This window comes from Leptosomus discolor, chromosome 3, assembly GCF_034619465.1.
Source record: "Leptosomus discolor isolate bLepDis1 chromosome 3, bLepDis1.hap2, whole genome shotgun sequence".
Classification (NCBI taxonomy): domain Eukaryota; kingdom Metazoa; phylum Chordata; class Aves; order Leptosomiformes; family Leptosomidae; genus Leptosomus; species Leptosomus discolor.
The window spans coordinates 61,258,934-61,276,467 of NC_141393.1; positions in this window are offsets into that span (position 1 = coordinate 61,258,934).

The following is a 17,534-nucleotide window of genomic DNA, read 5'->3' on the forward strand; positions in this document are numbered from 1 at the left end:
GGGTTGGTCAGGGTGCGCGGCATCGCCACCTGCGCGCAGCAGGTTTGATTGAGGAAAAACATCTTAGTCACTTGTGGGTTGTTTTGGTGGTTTCAGTAAGTTTTGTCATCTCGAATCACATGGCGTTGGGAACTGATAGTTTGAAAAAAAAAAAAAAAGGCTTGTGTGCTTTTCTACGGAGTGAAGATGTTCTGTAATTGTTGTTTTCTTAAATTATTTTCTTGTGGGTTTTTCCAAATTTCTGCTGGAGTCACTCAAGTTATTTCGGACCCGTTGAAGCTGTCTGGTCGCAGCATCGTGTCTCATTTAAACACTTGTCAAGGAGTCGTATTCTACCTCCGCTGTGCTGTGGCTCCACGATGGGTTGGACATTGGCTGTACCTCCAGAGTGATCTGTAGCCTTGGGTCCTGGTGACTCCTTGTTGGGTCAGCCCTCCCAGCGTTTGTTCCTCTGTGACATTTTCTCTTCTAGGCTTCACAGCTATGCATCATGTTCGCTAACATGTGGTTTGAGTCAGTTTGTTTTTTCTGATTCTCCTTTTGCCAGTTCGGTGCCTGGTGGGAGAGTTGTGAGTTTAGAGAGGATCTGCAAGTTGAGTGTTTCCGCTGCGTCGTTCCGCATCATCTGCCCTGCAAGCCGGTGGGGATGCCGTGCAGGAGAGCAGAGAGGGGTGCGCCTTCCACCTCCGAGGGTGAAGGTTGAGGAGTGATAAATCAGCTCTGATATGCAGTGAGCTATTTACTGTAGATCTCTCTGGGCGGAATGTAGTCAGGGAGGTAAGGGGTTGTTTTGTGTGGTGTGCAGCATCTGCCGCAATAGGAAATATCCCAAGAGGTCACCTACACTGAAGAGAGAATTCCTGATAGATTTGTAAGTTTATCTTAACAGCAGAATTTGTACAATGCTGCTTCCCCCCCCCCCCCCCGAAATTCTGATGTTCAGAGGAAGCAGCAGTGAATAAGCTGAATAATTGCATTTGCACATTTTAAATCTAACGAAGCAGAGAACTTTTTATACCGCTTTGAGAGAGATGCTCGTTTGCTGCCTCCCTCCCTGTCTGCTTCAGAGATGGTGGCCAGATTGTAAACAAATCTCTGATTTGTAAATCATCTAGAATCTAAAGCTCTTTAGTACAAAGAGTGCTTTTCTAGTACACCATTAAGTGTACTGACTGCATATAGAGATTATTCACTGTAATTATCTGTTTCTCTGATCATCTAATGTATTTTGGTGTTTCTATGTGCCTGCTCAGGTACTCCAGGTACACCTTATCTTACTTTATTCTCATCTTTGGACATTTTAGATTCCAGTAAATGATTTTTGATGAAATGCTGAAATGTGAAGTAAAATACAAGATTCAGCCTTGTTGTTTGCTTCTTCCAAAAACGTGTTCAGGTTGAATGTGCATCCAGGGGCAAAAATTCGAGTGAAGTCTACTCTGTGTCATGGAGATAAGTAACGTACCAAATCGCTATCCCATGCTATTTTGGTATTTGTACCATTTTCGGGTAATAAACAGGGTGCTACCTTCTGCAAATACAGCCTCTCCTCTCACTGGCTAGGTTGCAAAAACTCTTCCTTGATCCTTGTGCCTTCTGGTTACTGCCGTTTCCTTCTTTGCACCAGTACATGCCCTTTGTATATTTGATGAAAATCTCACTGTCCAAACCGTTTTCCATATCCGTTGGTCTGACCATAATCCTTAGATCCTTTGGCTGCTTCTGCTCTGGCTGCTCTGAAGTATTGTGGAAGGGCCACGGAGAGTTGTGCAGCTTCGTTCGGCATCTTTCCTCTCGCTTTTCTGGGCTTTCCCCAGCCCCTCCCTTTGCCTGGCGCTGGCAGCTTTGTGTCCCAGGCCTTCCTAGTCTTCCCCAGCCACCCCTGTAACTACTTCCCAGCTCTTTCCCCCTCGCATGGTGGCCTCTCCTTATTCAACATTCAAATCCTTGCTCAAGAGTCTGACTTAGCTATCAGGAAGCTTCTGACAGATTAGCTGGCTGATCATCTCTGTGAACAGTAGTCTTGTTTAAAAAGTCATTACAATCAACTATCTTGAATTTCCGTATTTGAAATGGATAGCTGTGGGTAGATTTGTAAAATCCTTCGTAAAATGGCAATTTTAAGTGCTGACAAGTTGGGATGTTTTGTTTTACCCAAACAACCCTGCCCTGGAGTGATCCCCGTGGTACAAGCTATCCTGTGGTGGGTAGTTCTTGCACATTGAGAAAAATGGTGACAAAATGGTGCATAGAGATACCTTTAAATTAAATGCCTATTGTGCAGCAAATAAAGCATGTAAGGCTCTACGCTGGTTCCACCAGTAAATGAAATTGAATAATTTTGGCAGTAGGATAAATATAGCCTTAGCAGATGGAAAAAGCTATTAGAAAGGCATAGAACAAACGGTGATGTGAAAGAACTCCCCTGAACTCGAAGGCTATCGCAAACAAATGTGTGTCTACGTACATTAAATATGGCTTCTAAAGCAAATGGATGTTATTCTGGTATTATTGTCTGGGGTTCCTTCCTCCCCGTATTCCCTTAGTTTAGAGAACTAAAATAATTTGTCAGCTTCACTTTCAGATTCTTGCTGCTGCAATGTTTTGGTTTGAGGCAATGCAGAGGAATGGTTATTTAGCTGTTTTAGGTAAAACATTTTAGCTGAATTTCTTTAATTATGAAAATAGTTTTCAGCTTTAAAAACCTGTTTTTACAAAGAAAGAACAAATTGATAGTATCCTGTTGCTTGCTAAAAACATGCATGGAGGGCCTGTTTCTCTTTTCTGTTAGTGCCATTCTGTGAGTGTTGGTTCTGTTCAGCTGTGAGCCTTACGTGCCCTTACATCTCACAGGTTAAGAGTATATCCCTTACTCAGGTTAACATATTAGAGAAAGTGTGGAGAATGGTACAGAGAAGGTAAGTTAAAAACCTTTTTCCTCATCGTACAATGTAAGAACAAGTAGGCATGCAGTGAAATTGAAAAAGTCGCGACTCTTTTTTTTTTTTTTAAATTAGATTATAATTAGACTGAGGGACTATTTGCGAGAGTGTTCTTGAAGCACCAAACTTGCCTAGATGCAAAATAATTTCTGTAAATCACAGATGTATCCAGAAGTATGAAAAACTTTGCAAATACTAAAAAGACAATTTTGGAGAGCTGTAGAAAAGATGTAAATGTTTATCCTTCATAGCTTAAGCCAGTCTCTCAGAAATAAGGCTTGGAGGAAACTTTCTAGGAGAGCAGATTATTCTGCGTCTGCCTACAGTGGGATTTCTTGCACTTTCTGTTGAAGCATCTGGCATTACTGTCAGTGATGAGAAAATGGATTAGTAGATGATGAAGGATTAGATCTGTGGCTATTCAGATGCTTAAAAAGTGTAATTCTGTAAGTGCGCATGTGCACTCTGAGTTTGGCACTTTCTCATGTTTGTGCACTTCACAATACACTTAATTTATTTTATTAATAAGTCAGGGAATAAGATTCAGAAAATTCCCCTGTAGTTGTCTTTTGCTTCTCCCTTTCCTTTCTGTCTGTGTGGGGTTTTTGTGTGTGTGGTTTGTGGGATTTTTTTTCCTCCCCTCCATCCATCTCTTCCCTGCATGTTCTCCCCTCTTTGGAAGCCAGGCGAATAGTGTTACAGATATTTTTGCCAATGGAGAATGAGGAGGCAAGTGGAGCACAAATAAATGGTTTATGATGGAACAGTGAAATGAGGCTGGGTTGGATTTGGGCTGAGGATGATGTGGGTGGGTGATAGGGAGTTACTGTTGGCTTATGTGAAGTTGCAGTAGATTCTGGTGGGGTTGAGGTAGCTGAGAGATCAGTGCAACATGGCATAAAAAGCCACTGGGAAAAGGATGAGGTCTGTTGTGACCTTGGGCGTCTTTCCCCATGTGTAGAAATGCTACGTGTAGTTGTATGACTAAAATTAGAGTTAGGGATTGGCAAGCTGTGGGTTGATGACTGTTTCTTTCTGTGATGCTGGTAAGGGCTGGTACTAACGGGGAAATGCCTCGAAGGACAAGCCTTGGCTAGATGGTGGTTGAAACCACAGACAGAGCTACGGTTGAGTTTCTGAGCTTGGATTTGGAAATGGGAGCAGCTAACATGCTAAGAAATGTGCCAAATTATGGTCCTTAGCCAAGGATGGATGGAGCCAAGTAGGCAAATGTCTTTTGATGGGCTCTACAGATGAGCAGCCTTGCTGAGCTGGAGTTAAGGTCCAGGTTTCCACTAAAACTTGCTACGTGTTGATGTTTCCTCTTACGCAGTCACCTTCCAAGTGGCAATATAGAGACTGCTTTCCTATTCCAGCAAGTGAAGTCACCTCTAAGGTTTTTAGAGCCTTCACTCCATGAAGGATTCCACCTAACCCTTGATGTATCCATAGTGACCCTTCCTTGCCAGTAAACCAAGCCATTTGTTCCTTGCCTGGGTGGCTTTAGCCGTAGGAATAACTGTAGGTGTTCCTTTCAGAAGCCCAAATTGCAGGTTTAACTAGATCAGTTCCACTGCTGTGGGACATTCACTCTCCACCATGAAACATAGTGTGACAGCCCCTTTAGTGCCTGCCCTGCGCCAGAGGTTCCTTCAAACCGGGCTGTGGAGTCTTAGGGAAGCCCGAAAAATGTCCCCTCTGGGCGCTTATAGGAATAATGAACTCAATCAAAAAGAGCTGCAAGCTTCATGAATTTTTGTATCCTTGAAGACTTTAAAACCTTATTGCTACTCTTCAGAGGTATTTTTCCCTAATCTTTGCATTCTGTTCTCTGAAAATGAAAGCACTAAGCTGACTGAGTCTTTTTAAGTTTCTTTTTACAGCTGAAACACTGGTTAATTCAGAGAACCTTTCCTTCTCAGGTGGATGAAAGCCTTTGTGATTTTGCTGTTGTTTGACCAGGAAATCTTGCCGCAGTTCTGTTTCCTGTGGGCTGTAGGGAATTTGATGAAATGCCAGTATTTCAGTGCATGGTGTACTTCATCATATGGTAAATGAGTTTCTGATAACAGAAAAGCGGTAGAAACCACCAGGATCCTTTGCGATGCATCAGAGAAGTTGAGGTGACTGATGTTCTCTTTGTTTCTTGGAGTGTCATGAGTGGTGCCTGGAAGAGGATGGAAAACCTCCTCAGTGGTTTTGCGTTATGTTGAAGGTCAAGGCTGCGTTTCACACGAGGATGCAAACTATTAGGTGACATTTTTGAGAAATACTTTGAATGTTACTTGCTGAAATACGCTTCATTTGCAGACAGCTGCCTGTTGAAAACATTAAACTGACCTGACTGAGCTGCTAAACAGTTAATACGTACTCATTTGCTCTCTAATTATTTGCAGCATAGCTGATAATACCCTGCTTTTGACCTGATTATAAGCAGCAGGTTTTGCAGGGAACAGCAGCTATTTGTTGTAAAATGTATGCTTTCCAAGCATGAAGTGTTGGAAGCAGCACAGAACTGGAGTGACTATAGTTAAAACAGAACAGGTAATAAAAGGTTAACTAAAAGAGTAACCAAGCGGCAGGTACTAATGCCTTTTTTATCAAGTACTTTTCAACTTGCACAAACTAGGACAGGGATTGTTTGTGTGATGTTTGCAATGAAAGAATGATTTTTCATATGGTATTCAGGGTGTATGTTGTAAAACAATGCAAGAACAGAAGCTCTGTTCTATTGTAAAGAAGTAGGAAGAGAGAAAAGGGGAAAGAGGGGTCATCTAAAATAGATTGAAGGAAACAGTATGGTCTTGAAGACTACAGAGAGCTGGGCAAGCACTGTAGAGGGGGGAGCAGTGAATAAGCTGATGCCATAATGTGGTTTAGTAAGTCGTGTCTGGAAGAGGAGTCTTTTTCTGCTCTCCTAAACCTGGAAGGAAACACAACCTGTTGGCAGCGTTTAGAGACAATATTCTGCTGAGGTGATTACGTGTTTTTTACAGAAAAGGTACCTCAGGGAAGCTGCAAAAGATAGCTAGAGTGAGAGCTTAATGCCAGGTTTTTCTCCTTGGTATTCTTTTAGTTGTTTGGTTTGGTTGTTTTTGTTTTTTTTTTTTGTAACAGTGTTTCTAAACTTGTAAACAAGAAGTTGACCCTTTCCTTTGCTAGAATAAATAACCATGATATTTACATTTTTGTTTTTGCCTGGGGTCCTGGGTGAACTCAGGTGCCACTGACACACACAAGAAACAGTGTTCTATAAACTAATGCAAATAAAGTGACTGTCTGCAGCATGTGAGAAGTCTGGGAGTTGTTTGAGCCACAGGGTTTTCTCACTGAGGTGTAAGAATCAGTTTTGGGATGTAAACTATGAAATGTCAAGAAAAAAGGGGAGCAATTTCCCTTGATGGGGGGAGAATATTCTCTAACCTTCTTGTTGCTAAACAAAGCTTAACATCTGAGCCATGCAAATTGATGAGGATTGAATGCTTTCTGCCTGCAAGATGGTCACCAAGTGAAAAATCACTTCAGAGCCTTGGTTGAAGGAACAGTAATATGCTCAGATTGAAAAATAAATTCTTGCAATTGATTTTTGTTTCATTCATGCTTTTGTAATTCAGTAATTGTGCAAGGAAGCAATAGACTGCATACCACTTGAATAAACAGTACCAAAAAAATCTTCTGAAATTGCCAGAGCACTTGTTAAATGTGAAAGATAAATCTGGAGTGGAGCTCCTTGCAACAGGGATACTTTCAAGAGTGCTTTATAAATAGTGAAAATGGGGACTTCAGGAAGAAAGAAATCCAAAATGATTAATCCTCGGTAGTAACCATTTCTGAAACTACAAGCCCAAATAAGAAACAGAAAATGTTCCAACCTCACAAGAGCTCTTGAGAAGAAAATAAGTTTAAAACATATGGAAACCTTCAGGGTGAAGCTGCTCTGTTTGATGGGATTCTGTTCAAAGAAAATCATATTCTCAGGATGCACAGTGTGCTCAGGAATACTAATCATAAATCTCACAGTGCCTGTATGTGGTGCAAGAGCTAAACCTGCTATTGCCTATTTTGGTCATTCCACTTGAAGAAAAGGCACCCATGTATAACATTTGCAATCGCTGTAGGCATCAGCTTGGAAAATTTTTCACTGAAATAGCACCGGATTCTCCATTTTTCATCGAGTGGTGTTTCGAGTTCACGGTAACACTAGCTGTTCTTGGGCGGGAGAATAAGAACGTTTAGAAGCAGGATGTTAAGTGTTATTTTGGGAGCTTGGGTTCGTATCACCACTTCTTCCAGAAGTGCTCCTCTTCCCTGTGGAGAAAATTCTCGGGGTACCTAGGGTGTGTCTTTTGGGATCCTTGAAGGAGAGCTGGAAACTTGTCCCAGCGTTGTCATCCTTGAAAGTTATAGAGGCTTCTCCAGGGAGCATTAGTGCTGAGGTACAGTGCAAGAAGAGCAGAGTTGGAGAAGAAGCTCTAGGCGAATGTTCTACTGCTACCATCACAGTTAATACTCTGCTGTAATAGTTCTTAGGATACCCTTCCCTGCTCTTTTTTCCCAGGTTTGTGGGGTTGGGAGAAATGAATATGCCTCAGGTTTTGTGGTTTTTTTTTTTTTTTCTTCTTTCTTTTATCTGTCTCAATTTTGCATTTCCTTTCTAGAATTCATTCAGAAATTTCTATTATAACCCCTCTTCACTGCACTTTCCTAATGAATTACATACATATGTGACTTACAGACCTTTGGATGAAAACCATTAACAAAAGAGAAGTTCTTGGATAAGCGGGATGATTAGAAGCCTGGCACTTTTATGAAGCTGCTGATCTTCTTTTCCTCTTCTGAGCTTTTCATTTGCTTTTGGCATATACATAATGCTTTGGATTCCTGAAATTCCTTGCTTGTGCTGTTAAAGGCTTGATGTGTTACTTACCACATATCCAATGTAGCCCGTGTTGTATAGGTGAAATGGGCTTATGTGCTTTTTCACATTTTTCATTAATTTTTATTAATTTTTCTAATTTTTGGAGGAGCCACAGGACCTTTTTTTTTTTTTTTTTCCCCCAAGCTGCTTGCAGGTGACTGATGAATCAATTCAGATAGAAATTGAAGGCTTCAAATGCCTCGTCTCAGAAAGGCAAGAGCAAGGCAGTGTTCAAATGAAGTCAGGCGTAGGAACTATAAAAATAAATACTTATTTACCTAATGGTTAGTTGTCTTCTGGAGCCTATTGGCATATTCACAGAAAAATATGTATTTTTACAAAAGGAAAAATAATCAGGTCACGGGCAAGTAGCTAACTAGAAGGAAATAGAAAAATACCTTCTTTAGCATCTTTGCTTGTTTCTTAATCATCCCCTATGAGTGTAAAAAATATTTTGTATGGGTACTAGTCTAGAAGGCTAGTAGCCTCTACAAGACTAGTACTGTACTGGTGCAAGACTCCTGCCATGTAACATAGTTGTGATGAAATTAATTTCTCAATTTAATTACGTGTAGTGAAAGTTAGGAAGTACTTGGTAAGCAAAAGATAAGGTATTTGTTTAGACTCATGTAGAAATAGGCTTTATGATGAAAGTGGTAACTTAGCCCTAAGCAAACTCCTGTTGACTTTGTGTATATCAGTAGAAATCTTTGATGGGTTTTTCTAGATCAAATATTGCTTCTCTTCTTTGACCTGAGGTACTACTGTTGTGGAGTTTGCTTCTTGCTCTTATTACGAGGAGGAATTGTTGCTAGCTACATTTTGATTTTTTTTTGTGAGCACCGTTGTTTTATTTATAAAACAAGGAGCAAGCAGAAGTCTTCCAAGTGCCTCTCTATGGAATGGCTTATGCTTCCTCATGCCTCTTCGCCAGCAGAAACACATGTGCTCCTCTTCTGTTTCACCTTTGAGTAGTGGTAGCAATGTTCCTCCTGTAGCAGTCATCTTTTAGGAAGCTTCTTTTCTATGCTGGGGTTGAATGCATCAGAGAAAGCATTTGCAACCAGCCCCCAAGAAGAAATGCCTTTCTCGCTTCCCATAATTCGCTATATGTTTAGCTGCAATATGGTGCAGTCCCTGGAGTAGTTATTGCTTTTTCCATTTTACTCTGCAGAGATATCTAATTGCTTCTTTACTTGGTAGGTCTTGTGGCTGCCTGATGGATCAAAGACCTGCGTGTTGGTAGGCACCAGCACTTGCCTTCCAGTATAACAATGTAAAAACGCTAAGGAAGTGGTGAACTTAAAATGGAAGCCTCTACATCAGAGCTGCAGTGCAATCGGGTCCAGGCTCATCTTTTTAAAGTTTGCTTGCATGGAGCAGGCTGGGCACTCGCAGAGCTTTGAATTTGTTTTTTCAACACTCTTTTTAAGAGGTGGATCCCAGTCAGGTAAAAACAGTGGGTTGATGTGGCAATGCTTGTGGGCGATTGCTGCACGGAGGCATCTGTGTGTTGTCTGGTTCTGAAGGCAGTGGTTTGCTGCTACCTGTACACTGTTGAATTTCTGTTCCGTACCACATAGTGCGCTGAGCAGTGCAGGGGATCTTTCCAGTCTGTGGGTTAGCTGTGGATTTGGGAAAACAAGTAATAGTTATAAAACCTTCTTAAGGTCTACCTGCTTCTTCTCAAAGCCATGGCTGTCCGATCTCCAGTACTTCAGGATAAATACATGTGCATTTGGTAATTATCACTGTCACTGCACCAGAACACTTTTAATCCAGAGCGCATACATTCCATTTCTGACTAGGTACCAGTTGCTTTGTGGTTGTATAAAACAGATTTTTCTTTAAGCAAGCTTATGCTTTTCAGGAAACCAAACCTATTTTGGTTTTCATTATTGATATAGTGTCTTTTGGAGCAAACAAGCTGCACCTGGAGTGATGCTGTGAAGTGCAGTCATGTGGCTCGCACAGCTGCTTCACACTGGTTTTTACTTCAGACATGTACTTTTGTATGTTTTTTAAAGTATGGTTACAATGACAGGTTTTAAAAGGGTATTTGTAGGTGTCTAACAACTGTACTTTATAATCAGAGTAATTAAATTCATAGAAGTTAGTTGTTTGAAATAAAAAAAATTTGCAAGCTGTATAAAATAGTTCCGCCTGTGTTCTTGTGTTTATCACTGCGTACTTGGTGACTGGAACGTAGTGCATGTTCTTACACTGTAAATATAAACAGCTATTATTACTGTTTCCATGAATTTTGTTGGATTAAAAATATCTGGAGAAGGTTTTTCTTCCCTGTTGGAATTCTGTAGGCTCAGATCATCTTTCCCTTTTCTACAGAGGAGGGTGAAAGGAGTGTTCTCCATATGTCTGTGGGGTTAAAATTATCCTGAGCGCTGTGTGGCTATGGTTCTGCAGATGAGTTCAGTTCTGCACTCTAAAGCTAAAATGGATAAATCTAAATGGAGAAAGTAGTGGGAATGCTTCATTCCCGAGTTGTTCAGGTTGTGGGAAGTTCAGGTTCTCCATTGTACCCAGTTATCCCCGTATTTATGGTTTGGCTCTTTGAAGTAGGACTTCTTTTTCTTTAAGTAAGCAGTAGACATTTTTGCAAAAGTAAGTGTATAAGACGTGCTACAAGAGCCCCTCTACAGATCTTGACTTACTGATTTTCACTGTTTTCCAGCCTGTCACCTTCAAAACGGCTGGCAGTCATCCTGTGGCCTGCAAGGGTCCCACCGTCCTTCGGAATTAGAAGGGATTTGGTGTTTGGAGGCTTCCTGCGTTAATTAAATGCTGTGCAGTTCTGAAGTGCTGTTTAATCCCTGCATGAATGGAGCAGACAAGTGTCCTCCTTCTCTGCCCACCTTGTGCAGCCAGGCTGAGGAATCTTGCCCGTCCTCCCCATCCTGCAGCACTAAAGGGAAGCGAAGTCTTTGCTTTTCTCCTCTGTTTCTGAGCTCTTGGCTAGAGGTGGCACATCTGATCTCCAGCTTCAAAGCTGATACAAGTGAAAATGAAGCAGGCTGATTTTGCACAGTGCAATGCTGCTGGACCTTGGGATATGCCTTGAGTTTCTTGCATTTTCCTTCCATTTCCAGCAGCAGAGGTCTGCCTGTTTTTGCCCTGAGGCTGTGAAATGTAGACCTAATAAATTAGATTCTGACTGCTTCTTTGCTTGGGCTTTAGGTAGCTTTGCTCGCAAAGTGCTCGGTCTTTCTCTTCTGGGATGTGTTAAAATGCCACTTTCAGCCAGGTTACAGGCTGTTCTGTGTGCCATGTTTTCTGTAGAAAAACAGCTGAGGATACAACTTTCACAGATTTATTTTGGGCATCTTATTTGTTTTCAGGAAAAAAACCCATTTCCTTCTATTCTGCGTTCTCAAAGGAAGGAATATGAGCATTTCCTTATCTCAGTGGAAGGAGATTTATGGGGGGAGCACCTGGGTGTTGGAGCAAGTTAGGAATGTAAAAGCCTTTTGAAAGGAGAAGAGAAGCTATCCTATAGTGCCTCCCCCAAAATCCTGTATGAACAGAATAAACTGAATGTAACTAATAACATCAAGAAGAAACCCATTAAGTTGTTATAGTAACTGGGAAGCTAAGGTTTAAAATGTATGATCTGAGTGACTCAGCTCTGGGGGAAGGGATCTGAAAGCCCACATATGGAGAGCTGGCAGCATCCTTTTCCCTGGTCTCTTCTCTGACTGTGCCCCAGGAAGCTCCACTGTAGGCATGTTGCATGGTTAAGGCTCTCACCAAATCTTGAGCTTATTTGTCAGCAGGAAGGACGAGTTTATTCTATCCCTGCTATCTGCTGCAAAAAAAAAAAAGTGTGGTTTTCCTGTTGTATATCTGCGTGATGATTAATTCTTGTCTCTGCAGCATGTCTAGTGATCCTTGAAGAAAGTTGTCAAAACTTGCCCAAAATAAGTGGTAGCAGTGCTAGGTCTTTCCGAGAGGCTCTTTCATAATGGCTGATAAGGAATTTGTGGGTTCTTGTGTCCTGCAGAGTAGCCCCATCTCGTTTCTAGAGATCCCCGGGAAGGAGGATATCTGCTGAGCTTTCAAAAAAGGGAATTTGCTTCCTGTGACTTACTTGGGATCTTCGTATAGATACAGAAGGAAGTACTTTTGTTGACCTTGTTAAAAAATACCTGTATGGAGTGAACGTGGGAAAGGATTGTTTTGTTTGCATGTTGTTTTATCTGCATATAAACATTTACCTGCTTTCTCTGCAAGTGTTAATGTCAGGTAATGGCATGGACGTCTGAAGAACAGAGTCCAAAATCTGGGATGCTTCTTTCGGCCTGATGCAAAGATGTTTTTTTGCTGTTGTACTCTGATTGGTTCTTAGTATGTAATTCTACATCCAGAATTAATAATAAGCCTTTGAAATAGCAAAGACTTATTATTTCATAGTGGAATTTCATGAATCTGTGTAGCTTCTGCCTTAGGAACAGAGAAGTTTTTGTTGAACAATTAATTGCATAATGGCAAGCTCTAAACCTAAAAGTAATTTGGTAGTGTGATGGTTTATGGTGATCTTAAAATGTTTAGACAATATATAGTGACTTATTGCATCTGTTCAGTTAAAAGTGAGTATTAAAAAGACTTGTCACTTTTATATAAGAATTTGGATTTATTAAAAAAATACAGAGTTAAGAGGCTGCTGTGTCAGACAACTTGCATAGACTTCTCGGTATGTGCTTGACTGGTCTGATTTACCAGCTGGCCTAGTGTTTCAGTTAGTTCAGGTTTACATGGCATTCAAGTGCTGTAGGTAGACATTCATTTCTGATGAAATTTAAGGGTATCCAAGTATTTAATTTCTGATCCAAATGTCTATCAGTAAGTAAGGTTAAAAGTAATCAGGCTCCATTTAGTCAATAGAAATGTCTACTATATTCATACAAAATAAATGCACGTATATTTAACTGTACAAAAATTGCTGGTGAGTGTATGGTTGTACTAAGGGTCCCAAGGGAATACTCTGTTACTTGTGTAATGTGGGATTCTTTGATCTGCTCTCTACTGGGGTGACGAGAGTCTCCAAACTCTAAGAAAGATGTTGATGTGTTGCTTTAAATTTTTCAGGGAGAGTAATCCCTGGTGTAAAATCCATCTGGTAGTTTAACACTGCTGTTTTACTACAGGAATACAAGTGCCCTTTAGCTTTTCAGAAGGGTAATCCTGAAAGATATGAGTTCTAAACTCCTCTGTACTCTTCGTGCGTTGGGGATTCACGTAGCTGGGTGGTAATTAAATGGTTTGCTAGCGCCATAGCAAGTCGTAAGCCTCTTAATCTGCTCTCTGTCTTTGAAAAATCTTACATAAATTTATTTTCGTACAGCGATTTATAGAAATGAAAGAAAACATGCAGTTCTTTTTCTTAACTGACTCAAAATTCTGTTACCTAGGAGTGGTGCAGAAAGCCCTTGGTCACCTGATGATGCTATAAAAAGTTGGTGGGTTTGAAGATTTTTCTATACCAGAGAGGTGAGTCTAGAGGGCATGTGCAGTGAGAGGCACGTTACCGTGGCTGTCCCATTGTTGCATGGCTGAAACAGAACTGCAGTAGCTCCATACAGAGGCACGGGGAGATCCAAGCAGCCTCCACAAGCTCCTCTGAACCGTGCTGCCTTGTCAGCGGGAGTTTTGTTCTTGAGAGCAGCAGCGAGGCCAGGTCTCCAGTGTGTGATCTTGCTCATGGGAGAAGAATATAGGATGGGCCGGACAGCTTTTGTCTTGAAAGCTGGTGTTTTGTCTGCCCAGAAGAAAAGTCTGCTTTGCCACCCAGAGAAAGGAGTACCTATTTTGTCTGAGTGAAGCCATCCTAAGAACAAAATGGGAAACCTTGCAGAAATGTTAGGCAGCTCTTGTGACTTACAGCATTTTGCAGGCTGATGCCTTGTGGCATAAAAAGGTCGTTTCATGTCTACGTTCTGCTGTTTTGACTTTTTTGTGTTGGAACAAGCAAAAGCATCATATTCTTCTGCTCTAACCTAAGGTTAGTTTGAAAGAAAACTGTACTGATAATATCTAAATATTTAATTCTGGAAAAAAGGTACATGAGGTAGTGCATAATTCTTTGTGGCCAGTAGAATTACCTGTTTTAAAAAGAACTCACATACTTCGAACACATTCTTTTGCATCATTGCTGCAAAGGTGAGGAACTGTCTTTTACCACCAAATTTTTAAATCTTATTAGAAGAGCAGTATTAATTGCTGTTACCAGCCTCCTCTATAGCAGCAGCTGAGTATCTCTTTATAGGGCAGAGACTATTGAAGTGGTATCAGTTATGGCATCTACAGATACAAATGTTGACTTTTGACATCAAGACTCCATTTTCAGTTTCTCCAAGTTCTCAAAATCTCTGGCTGTGTGCAGAGCAGCAGTCATTTTCGTAGTGAGGTTGGATGTAACCAGGTTGGGATTCCTCTGACCGTGCTTTGAACAACCTGGGTCTGTCATACATCCTAGTGTTTTGGAATTTCCAGTTTTGCAATTGCCTTTGCAGCTTCAGTGTTGAATAATTTGGACAGAAGAGCCAGAATTTTCGTGGTGACGCAGGCAAAAGAACTGTGACATGAAGCTTGTCCCTGTGAAATGCTAAGTCTGCCCTGAAGCGTGGGGCTGCTGCAAGTAAAGGTTACTGAACAGTGCACTCTTCATTAATTGCACTCTTTCAAGTGATTGAATTTGATCAAAACTTTCTAAAGTATGCAGCATGAGGCAGACACTGGGTGTTAGAAGTATCAATAATTAAGTGTTTGAAGAGTTTTAAATAACTAGGAAAAAATTACAATGAGAAGTTTGAGGAAAATGCTGGTGTTACCACTTTTACCTAATAGCACTCGGTTTCTGAGAAAACTGTAGTGATCTAAAGTAGTCTTTCATTTTTTTTTTTTTTTTTTTTAAATTGCTGATAATTTCAGCTAGGAATCTAGAATAATGCAAATATTTTCCCAACAAGCAAAATACCAGATACTGAAAGGAACTGAATAGCAGTAGTGTAAAGGAACAGTAACATCTGCTTTGGCTAAAAGAAAAATCCTGGAATAAGAAAGCTAAAATGTTCTTCTAAGTCAGGCTTTTTCTAAATCTCGTTACGAATTAGTTTTTCAGAATACAAAAATGTTGTCATAGAAACCTCTTAAAATATATGAAATGTTTTAGTGGAAGTGGTCTTGGCTAGTGGTTGATAGAAAACACCTGTGCACTTTAAGAATGCCAAAGGCTTTTCCTTTAATTATTTTATCCCACGGACAGACAGAAACTTTGTTGTGGAAATTGCCAGTATGGAAGAAGAACTGGGATAAGTCAGGTTTGTAGTTGACCGTGCTAAGCTAATGCAGTCATGTCCTCGTCAGTACTCCGAATGTCATGCTTCGCCTTTGGAGGCGACATGTGAAATTTAATTTTAATTGCTCTCTGTTTCTGTATGAAAAGGGGATTTTTGGAAAAGTGGAGCCATTTGGTGAACACTTATCCTCTAAAGTGAGAGTGTTATGACAGATGCTTTTAGGCATAAATTTTGGAAAGGGGTTGAGTTCTGACAAGCCTCAAATCCTACACTTAGAGAATTTCCTTTGTTCTAAATGAACAATTAAGTTATTTTTGAAACCACCAAATGTAACTGGTTTTTAATAAATACTAAATAGGGGAATTAGACAAAGAATGAGAGTTAAAAATAGGTTCTCTTTTCTAATCTGTGCATACACAGCTTGTGTACTTTCCGGGGTGCTCTTGTGCAGTGGTAACCAGTGCTGGTTCTCTGTCTTCTGGCTCTGCCTTGATTTGTAAGTGATTTTGAGCCCGTCACTTTTTTTTCTGTGCGTTTGTGTCCACTGCCGTAAGGCTGAGCGGACTTGCCAAATGCTTTGAGGTCAGTGGGTGAAAACGGTTGTAATGATGTTAAATATATGCAAAACCTAGGTAGGAGACACTGAGACAACAGTTAGCTTTACTACTGTTGATACATGGCTGCTTTTCTTATGACAGATGATGGGCATGTTCCAGTGTATTTTATAAAATTTTTCAGACAATGCACTGTAGCACAGAATGATTATTCCTGTATTTGATAACAGAGTAATAGCAGCTACTGCTGCACAAAATCTGTGATCTAAAAAAATTAATCCTTCGTATTTCACTAACAAAAATGATGCTGCAGACAAGCAGTGTTGTAAGAAACAATATATTGTGCATAGCTAGATGCTGTTAACCCTAGCAGTCACCTCACTTTTTTAGTCATTTAACAGCAAAGAGAGGTCTCTCCTAGACTCTTCTTTCTCCCTCCTTGGACTCCTTACAGGATTGTCTTTTATAAGCAGTCTAGGATGCACAATTTATGAAAATACAGTTTATCAGCTGCAGCATCCTTCCTGGTGAAGAGAGGACACAGGAGGTCAGGAGAAAAACAGCAGCAGCTGTTTACCTTGGCACAGAGCATCGTTTTTCCTTTTTATTTAGTTTTTGTGTGTGCCTGTGATCAGAAAAGCCAGCTACGTGATCGCGCTGTTACCACTACAGAAGCATTTACTCTAATTGGCCATGGAATAGGTTTTGCCTCAGGCAATTAAATTGTTCTGTTAGGTGGACTTTCGTGGCCCACAGGGTTGTGGTTTTTGAGGCTGTGAGATGAGCGGGACCTGCCTGAGCATGACTATCCGGTGCAGAAAGCCACCACGAGGCAGCATGGAGAGCTCTGTCCCCAGCTGTTGACTACTGCCTTCTCCTGTCTGAAGATGCTGCTGGGTACCTGATCATGGTGCTGGGTACTTGATCACGCTTGTTCAGCGCCTCATCTCCCATTTTATAAGCCATCTGCAACACAGGACAGCAAGAAGGGTTATGGGAGACTCAAGGGAGATTCTTGTTAATTTTTATGGGGTTTTTACCTGCCTAAAAGAGAAAAAATTGTTACGGGATTTTTACCTGCCTAAACGAGGGAGCAGTGTGCCTGGCTGGGGAGGGACTGAGGTGGTGCCTCGCTCCTCGCAGGGTGGGGGAAGGCTTCTGGAGCAGTGTGGAAATGGCTTTTATAGCAAGACACTGACTTGACAGGAGCCTGCCTTGGCTGCAGCATTGCACCATGACTTCTTCTGTCACCTGGAGACCTTGTTGGCCTGGCACAGCTGGTCAGCGAGTCAGAGATGTTGCCACAACACAGGCTCCGGTATGTGGGGTGAGCTTCTGCCCTGGGCTGCAGATGCAAGGCACAGATGCAGCAGTGACAAAATGGAGTAGCTAAGCCTCTCTCTTGCATAACATGCAGGATTTGAGGGGTCTGCTCTTCACAAGGCTGTTAGCATTTCTTGTAGATGCTTTGAACTTTATCCTTCAGCCTCTTGCTGTCCAGCCAGTGTACAGTTAAGCTTTCTTCTTACTGTTGTGGGTTCCCTTCTTTGCAGGTCTCAGCTAGCTTTAGTTTGGTTCTCTAGGGACCTCTTGCTATTCTGATTTTGTGTTTTGTATTTCCCCGCTATTCTTCTGTATGCTTTTAACAAAGGGAAAAATTGGCAAGGTTAGGAATATTCCTCTATTACAAGAATTCTGGAGGATGTGTTCTTCTGAGGGTGGTCTTTATTTATAGGCTTGACTGTGTACTTCTATGCTTAGGGTCATTGTGTTGCTTTGCTGCATGGCCCCAGTGTTTTTTTTTTTT